General features: G+C 43.0%; 1 long non-coding RNA gene across 1 annotated transcript; it reads right to left on the bottom strand.

Annotated features, from left to right (window-relative positions):
- Positions 1 to 3,663: 3,663 nt before the first annotated feature.
- LOC111814638 lies at positions 3,664 to 6,823 on the bottom strand. Its single transcript, XR_002819565.1, has 2 exons — positions 6,787 to 6,823; positions 3,664 to 3,957 (listed from the first exon to the last, which is right to left on the bottom strand). It is a non-coding gene; the product is annotated as an uncharacterized LOC111814638 (long non-coding RNA).
- Between the last annotated feature and the right edge of the window lie 2,302 nt (positions 6,824 to 9,125).

The following is a 9,125-nucleotide window of genomic DNA, read 5'->3' as shown; positions in this document are numbered from 1 at the left end:
TTGAACTCACTTTGTAGCCTAGGCTGATCTCAAACTTGTGACGAGCCTGCCTCAGCCTCCTGAGTGCTGGGATTACAGGTGTCCACCACCATGCCCGGCTGTCTAGTTCTGGGCTTTTTGTTTGTTTTCTGCCGTAGTAGTTTGAACTACTTGGTAACCAAAATATGTGTTTTGTAGGAAATTGAATGTTTTTAATTTATGTAAATAGAACCAGTGAAGAGCAAATTGGCTTGCAAATCGTACAGCATTGAAACATTCTGGTTGTTCACAGAGGACCTGCTGAGGATAGCCGCCGTGGACCTGGGAGGCCAAGGGGCGGCTGCGCCACCTAGTAGTGATCTGGCTGTCTTAACTAGACTGATCCGCACCAGGGTAGACACTGCATTGTGTTTGTGCTGTTTTGCGCATAAGGGGCTTAATACGTGAGCGACTAAGTTATGTTGGGGGCTCACTGCAAATGTATCCATGTTTTCCCATTTACCTATATAGTAAATGCAGCATAAAATTTACCATCGTGAAAAAAAAAGAAAAAAAGAAAGATGTATCTTGTAAGAACAGCTTGCTCAGCCAGCCCCCACACAGGCAAGTTGTGCGTATGGCTGAACTGTGAAAGACCCTTTAGTCATGTGATTTTTTTGTTTTAAAACTCCTCGCTGCCTAGACTAGGGGCCGCTCAGTCTTCCCTGCGTGATAGCTCTGAGCTCAGTAATAAAGGCTCTTAAATTCCAATTTGGCCTATCTGGCTGCTACGCTAAGTAACCCATAACATTTGGGGGCTTGTCCAGGATCCTCTTTACTGAGGATCACTCTTAGGAACCAGAGTTTTCAGAAACCATTTCACCGCGGAGACTTTCCGGCCCCAGAGTGGTCTCTGAACACTCACCAATTCTGTCATTCAAACCAAGCCATCTGTGAGATATTACCAGTAAGACGTCTGTATCTGTCCTGTTGGGGTGCCCCTCCGGGAGTGCGAGGAGGTGTTAGAGGTAATGGTAGCCCCTGGACTCGACTCTGCTCCGTGGTGGCGAATCCGAGTCTTGGATCTGTTTCTGTGTGTTTCAGCCGATTGTCATTTGTCTATCTAATAACTGTGGGTCAGTGTCAGTCTGCTTCTGTTTCAGCATCTTTGTTGCCCCTGTAATGTGTTCTAAATCATTTTTAGTATTTCAGACAAGAAGCCTTACAGTACACGGACTCTGTGTCCCTCAGAAAACTCCAAACCTTCTGTGAATCGAAATGGCCCTCTTTCCTGAGGCCGCTTGTCCTCCAGAAGGCTCCTTTAAACTTTCTCTTGCTTACCAGGTCTGGAGAGTCATCTTCGGAAATCCAGGACAGATTCCTTACATTCAGGCTTGGATTGACCCTCCAAAACGACTTAAGCTCTGCTGTTCTGGACGCTATCCATGGATGACCGGCCAATCCCACATGGTCGCTCTGGCAGCTCCAACTCATAAGAAGCAGCCCATGACCCCCAACCGTCATCCTCAGAACCCACTAGTTATGCCTGCCTCTCAGTACACAGATAAATTCGTTACGCAGTTGTTAAAATGTTGGTCAAAATGTGTTAGTAAATCTAAGTTAAAACATGGAAATGTTTTGATTTTCTTTAATGGGAATTTTATGACTGTTTTGTATTTGTATATGTTGCATTTGAATTAGTTGCTAAATGTAGTGATATTCCTGGCTTGACTAGATAATAGCACTAGAGAGAGTAGTGTTAGTAAGCCTCCTAGTGGACTTTATGTGAACTTCTGAAAAAAGGCACTTTGAAAATCTAGCTCAGACTTAGAAAATATACGTGCCTGTATACAAAACATGGGACTCCTTTTGCCAGCTAAATTACATTAGGTCGGCAGCCATTCTTTTTTTTTTTTTTTTTCAGTACTGGGGATCAAACTCAGGACCTTGGGCTCGCCAGGCAGGCACTTACGCTGTTGAGCTATCTCCCTGCCCACTCGGAACCATTCTTAAAGACATGGAGGACAGGTTTCACTGGGACAGACTGGCTCTGATCCCCCTCTACATGCTAGAGAGAATGTCAAACCTGCTCTGTTTCAGTTTCCTTGCTTTGACCATACTCTTGATTTCCCACCTCTTTGTACTTTCCTTTTTAGAAGCATGTAAAATCTGGAGCCTGAGCTCTGGTTGCGTAGGCCACTAGCAACTGACACCCCCTGAGGGGTCATGGCCAGGGTGACTCTCTGGATGATGCCTGAAAGTGCTCTGTGGAAACTGGCTCTTGACCACTGAAAGATCTTCCCTTACCTATTGTACTTTTTCCTCTCTCTTTCTGCTAATAAACTAGGAATTCTACCTAAGCTTTTCAGTAGAACGCTTTAAAGAGTCCCTCCTTCAGAAATTAAGCCGAGGCAGCTTGCAATAGTTGATATTCTACAGCGGCTGTCAGGGAAATGATTCACATCTGTGCCTTACACATTAAGAGTAAGAAAGATTTTTGTGAGCCTTAAAGTAATGTGTTTTTGCCAATGTGTAAAATGTGCTTGCTAGCTGATAAATAGAGGTTTTACCCACGAGCTCCAAAGATTTAATATAGCCTAGTCCTGTTAGGAAAGGTTGCCCTGGAGACCAGGTGAAGACACTCAAGTGTCTTGGAGATTTCGTTGCCCTAGGGCCCGGGGCCAAGTTCTTCCAGTCAATCGTCTCTTTTGTCTACCTCCAAAGATGATCTGTTTTACAGCATGGGGGGGGGGGGCTCTGTTTCCAACTCAACCTTTTTAAGCAATAGTTATGCTTCCTTCTGTAAGACGTTCTTGTCACCAGACCAAGTGTCATCAGATTTTGTTTGCATTAGGAAAGTTATTGTTACCTAGTTTTGAAATGTAGATGTGAGCTACAGGAGAACCGGGCAGTTTGGGGGCCTAAGGCCTTCATTATCCTGGAGCCTAAGGCTGCTGCTTCCTGACCTTTGGAACCCAAGGACAAGATAGCCTTAATCGCAGCCTCACCCACCATGACGGAGAGTGAGGTTTCCCCTACTTGCTTTTCTAGTCTAGAGGACAAGGCTGCTAGACCAACTGTACTCCTGTCCTCTACAGGGCTACACCAACCTCGCTGGGTTTATGCACACTCCTCAAGGATGATACCCTTTATTTATTTATTTAAAATTTATTTATTGTGTGTGTGTGGGGGGGGGAGGGCAGCTCAGCCCACCAGGGGGCGGGGCTGGCTGGCATGTGGTGCTGGGGATTGAACCGATACCCTTTAAAGAAGTAAAAAGACAGTTTAAAACTTCCAGAGTTCATGTGCCTTTTTCCTTGTGACCTAAAACAGAAAAAGTCAGATCTTAAAAAAATCTTTAGATGACCCTGATAAGTGCATTGATGTCTTTAGAGGATTTATTCAGATTATAAGATGTAATGTTAATCTTAAACCAAGCTTTGACTTCCATGAAAAGGCAGGCCGCATTATAAGCTGGTATTGCATTTGGAGATAAATATCGTATTGTTAATTTTAAACAACCAGAAAATAGGCAGCCAGTGAAACTACTGGCTGGAGACCAAGCAGTCAGACCCCTAGTGGACTAATAGGCAGAGATTGTAATAAAAGTATTTTCTAGTGTGTGTTCTTGAAGGTCTGATAACTAAAACCAAGCCTTCAGTTATTAAATTTCGGCTGTTTACCTGGGAAAAGATTACACCCCTCTGATTTCTTAGAATGTTTAATAGAGGAACTGGTAGGCAGCTCGGTGTTTGCGTCTCCGAAACGAGTAGCGCTTGCAGCATGGCTGACCAACTGACTGAAGAGCGGATTGCAGAATTCAAAGAAGCTTTTCCGCTATGTGACAAGGATGGTGACAGAACTGTAACAACAAAGGAGCTGGGAACTGTAGTGAGGTCTCTAGGGCGGAATCCCACAGAAGCAGCGTTGCAGGACATGATTAGTGAAGTAGATGCGGACGGTAACGGTACAATTGACTTCCCTGAATTTCTGACAATGCTGGCAAGAAAAAGGAAAGACACAGGCAGTGAGGAAGAAATGTGAGATGCCTTCCATGTGTTTGATAAGGACGGCGATGGTTATATTAGGGCAGCCATGTGATGACGGACCTTGGAGAAAAGTCAACAGTAGGAGGTTGATGACCAGGGAAGCAGATGCTGACGGTGATGGCCAAGGAAACTGCGAAGAGTTTGTACAAATGGTGACAGCAGAGTGAAGATGCTGTACAGAATGGGTTAAATTTCTTGTACAAATTTGTTTATTTGCTTTTTCTTTGTTTGTAACTTATCTGTAAAAGCTTTCCCTCTACTGCCAAAACATATGCATGCATAGTAATTAGGACTTCATTCCTCCATGTTTTCTTCCCTTTTCTTACTGTCATGGTCCTGAAACCTTATTTTAGAAAATTGATCAAGTAGCACATTGCATGTGGGTTTATCTGGATGTACTGCAGCCCTTCTGCACATCTAAGCTTAGATGGAGTTGCTCAAGTGAGGGAACCTCTGGGTTATGCCTTTTTAAGAGTAGTTTCCGTGGGATTTGTTAGCATGTGGTTGTTGAAGTGTGGCGCTGTAACTCTGCGTGGCTGCGGACAGTCAAAAATATATACTTCAGAGTCGCACTATTGCAAGACAGGCGTGTCAGCCAGGTACCCGTACACTATTTTTTTTGTACTGCTTGTACCAGAAACACTTTCCATTATTGTTACTTGCTTTTTAAACTTTGTTTAGCCACATTAAAAAATCTACTTATGGCATGATGTGCCTCCAATCCATTCCAAGTTGTATATTTGTTTTCTCATAAGAAATTACAATTTATGGGGCTGGTGAGATGGCTCAGTGGTCTAAAGCACCTACTTAGAACAAGCTAAGCTAAGCTAAGCACAGGGACTGCAGTTCAATCCCCCAGCACCACATGCCAGCCAGCCCCGCCCCCTGGTGGGCTGAGCTGGCCACACACACACAAAATAAATAAATAAACAAAAAAAATTAAAAAAAAAAAGAAATTACAATTTAAAGAAGAAATAGAGGAACTGGTAAAGCATACTTCCCTATATCCTAATTCAATAGAGAGACAGATTACTCTTACAGATAAGTTCATTAATCAGTCAGCTCCAGACATTAGAAAAGAGCTACAAAAGAAAGCTTTTGCTCCAGACAATTCACTTGATACTTTAGTAAAAAATGCTTTGATTCTATAATCAGAACTGGGCGAAAACCAGGGAGAGAAAGCGAAGAGATAAAAAATGGCTGCCTTTGTCGCAGTCTCAAAACAGCCCCTAAGCCTGACTGTCTGGGCTCCAAGAAGAGCTCGAGGACAGTGAGCTTCATCTGCGGATGAGGTTCACCTGCTGCTGCTGCTGCTGCTGCTGCTGGCGGAAGCCAGGCCAGCATCAGAGGGACTGCCTCAGGAGGCCCCCGAGCCCTGCCCTGCTGCCAGGGCAGCCACTGGAAGTGAGACTGCACTCTGAGGCGGAGGCCCCAGAGCTCAGACGCGGCTTCCCGGGTGGTCCGGCAGGACTGAAGTGCTCTGTGCCTGCCTCCTAAACGAACAAACAAACAAAACCAACCAAACAAACAAAAAAACCCAATCAAACAAAATAAAACCAGCCTATTGCGGGACATCAGTACAGGTTTCTTTGTCTTTCTCCAACCGTGACTTTCCTTCCAGTCATTGCACTTCAATAGAACCAGACTTTAAAAAACATCTTGCTTTAGCTGTAACTGAGATACCACAATATATATTCAGGTTGCTAACTAATCAACATTATGCTAAGACTAGTTTTTACAAATGCTATGCATTGTTGTTCATGTATAAGATTTAAAAAGTATTTCACTAGTTAAAACATGTTCCAAAGGACAATGCTGGTAAGAAAATGTCTGCGGGTCTACAGAAACAGCCAGGCCTTGTCTTTAGAACATAAAACTCAGGCATGGTGTTAAAAGAAAAAAATCCCTTGGCAGTGGCCCTTGCTTCCAATGGGGGCCATAGCCAAAACCCTGAATGGGACGTTGGCTTAATCTGACTGAATGCTGTGTATTTCATGATGAGGGGCTAAGCTGGTCTGCTTGATTTCACATGTAATGCAGGTATTTCATACTAGTAGTAAATGCAGGTGTGAACTTTCAGATTATATTTCACAAAAGTAACATTGCCTCATGTTTTATAATATATTGTGTGTTTTAATTTTTTTTTGGGGGGAGGGTCTACAGGGTCTCACTGCATAGATAGACCTGTGATTCTCCTGTTTATGGCCTCCCAAGTGCTGGGATTGCAGGCGAGCACCACCATGCCCAGTCTCAGTCATCATTGCAGTGCACCCCAAGAGGGCAGGGCTGGCACGGCAGGCCCGGGGATCAAACCCCCGGCCCCTTCACCTGCTTGCAGGCTCTTTAATTCCCTGAGCTATTTGGCTGGCCCTGTTGTGTGTGTTCTAGTTGGTAAAAATTATTAGACATTTTAAAAGAACATGTTATGATTTCAGTCAATATTTATGGATGCTGTTCAATTAAAAGGCAAACATGCTTCTCTATTCTCTTATTAGAGACAAATTTTGAGTTCAAGAACATACGAGTAAAAAAATAACTTGCTGATGTCACTGTTTGCTCGTAAGGTACAACTAGGAAAATATGCCAAACTGTGCTTAGATTACTGAAAAGCATTGACAGTAAAGACAAGATTCCAATCTAATTTTCGTAAGTCTTCAAAATTTCGAGATAACTGTAACTAAAGCTAGATGGACTCATAGCAAACTGTCAGACTTCATAAAGAGATTTGCAAGTCAGTTGGGTTACAATTGCTAGTCCTTTAAAAAGTTTATACATTAACCTGTTAGCTCAAATGCTTGTGCTTTGATTATACAGGCTCTAATTTCTCAAAAATTTGTTCTTTCCTAGAAGATATCAAAACCCAGGTAATGATGTAGGTAAAATCTATAACAAATATGCTATATTAAGATTCCTTTTACTGGGATCCACCAGATTTTGTCTATGGAGACATACATTAAGGCCTTAACTAACTGCCCACCTCATATAGGCCAGGAGAGCCCAGCGTTCTGGGGATTTCCTGCCTCACTCTTCACATTCCTCGGGCAGGGCTACCCACAAGAGGCCTTAAAACCAAAATGTTATGTCTTGTTCAGAAGGCCCCAGACATCTGACCCAAGCGGCAGAAGTTAGAAGGGTTTGTAGGAATAAATTGGCCTCAGTTGTGGTGTTTTATAGTAAAAAGAATACAAAATAGAATTCTAGACAGAAAATGACAGTAGTGATACCTGTAGCCTATCGGAACGAAGGCTAGTCAGAAAATGGGGGAAAAATTTATGCTTCCCTGGATCCAGACAGAGAAAAGAGATGTTTCAAACAAAAAAAAATGTCCAAAACTGCTAGAGAGGAAAAAGAAAGTGTTTTATGGAGTCAGAGGAGGCTTCAGATCAAGGTGTCATGGGTCTTCCCCTCTCAGCCTGAGGGAACCCATGTTAACTGCCAATATAAAGAGAAAGCCTATTAAACTTTTAATAGATGCTCATGCAGATTTATTAGTAGTTACCCAGTCAGGGGCCCACTTGCAAACTGGAGAACACTCAGCGTTTTCCCCAGGTCTGGCACAAGATAAAAAAAGTTATTACATTCCAGATCTGCTAAGTGATTACTGTATCCTGTTGAAGTTATTATTTGGCCTACACATGTTTGATTGTTTCTTTGGCTTTGTCACCTTGTAATGGGTTAGTTGGACAAAGAGTTTCCTGTTTTGGTGAAACATTTCTAAGAGAAAGTCTGTCCTCACCAGGAATTGCTTCCTGTTACCTGCCCCACAATATGTATGCATGTATCCTCACCCCAACTGTTCCTTGTGAAATAGCCTAAGGTAACAGCTTCTCCAACTGGTGCCTCGTTTTTTTGTTTCATCCCTTCATCAAAACGTTAGTGTGAACTTAGAGTTAGATAAATGCCTAAAGTTTATAGCTCAAAGTTTGTGTTACCCACACCCTAACCTTGTAAAAACAGTTTAACAGGAGCAAGTTTCCCTTGTCATCAAGCTGTAAAATTCCCTTAGCTCTAAATAGCTTGCAGCTTTTCTGGCCCAGCTGTGATTTTCTGCTACAAAAGACTAGGACAAAGGATAGGTCAGTGCTGGTTGGGGCTTCCCCACCAATGAAGTTGCTGACCAGCCACCAGACCGGCTAATGAAGGCTCACTAAATTCTAATCATTCTAGTCTCCATCTCTATTTAATTCAAACCTGGCACACTCCTCCAGATTTAAAGCTATTCCACCTACCCAAGATAAAAATGCCTGGTGTCTATTGAGGGCCTTTAGGTAGAACCTCTGGAGAATATCTCTGACTGCCAGAGATATTCAATAACTACGACCCCTTTCAGCCTGAAGAAGCCAGAGTGCTCATCACCCACGGTTCCCTCATGGCAGTTTGGGTTACTTCTTCAGAGGGGGGAGTATTGCAGGCAGCCGAGTTAGATAAAAATATTATAGGCAGTCAGACAGGGCCAGGACCTCAAGGAGACAGCACGGAAGACAAGAGACATCACAAGTGTGAGAGAGACAGATGCTCCTCACGTGGGCCAGACCTCAGGACAAAAGAGGAAACTCCCTGGTCGATATTACAGCTCAAGAGGTGGCACAAAATCCAGTGCGGCAGCTGGAGATATTGCCTCTTCTCCTGCCCCGAGTTCTAGGAAAACCTGCCTACTCAGACTCTGTTGTTAAAAAAATGTTCCTTGCTGTTTGAGTAGACTAGCAGTGGTGATCCCATCTCAAAATAATTTTTTTTCCATAATTTTGTTGAGAAACAAATAGCAATGAGACAGTTTCAAACGAAATTGGTAGGACAGTTTCAATGATTAACACATTGCATACATTCTTCCTAGTGGTTAATTGCTGTGCAAGATGCGGACCTGATATCCGATTTGCAAACACCATTAGAACAAATCCTTCTATTCATTAAGAGAATGTAGCTATATATCTATCCCAACCACTTTGAATACACAGATACAAAATGGACATTCATCTGTATCCCCTTTTTTAGTTTAGTTTCATTATTTGAATATTATAGGTATGTGAACTCGGCAAAATATTCTAAAAGAGTCCAGTAGTCCATAATAGTATTGGGTCGTCTGCTTCACTGGCAATGTCAGAAATTGCTGACCTGAGT

The sequence above is a fragment of the Octodon degus genome, unplaced genomic scaffold (genome assembly GCF_000260255.1).
Source record: "Octodon degus isolate 3935 unplaced genomic scaffold, OctDeg1.0 scaffold00387, whole genome shotgun sequence".
Taxonomy (NCBI): domain Eukaryota; kingdom Metazoa; phylum Chordata; class Mammalia; order Rodentia; family Octodontidae; genus Octodon; species Octodon degus.
The sequence above is the reverse complement of the archived record's forward strand: the minus strand, read 5'-3'. Positions and strand labels throughout refer to the sequence as shown.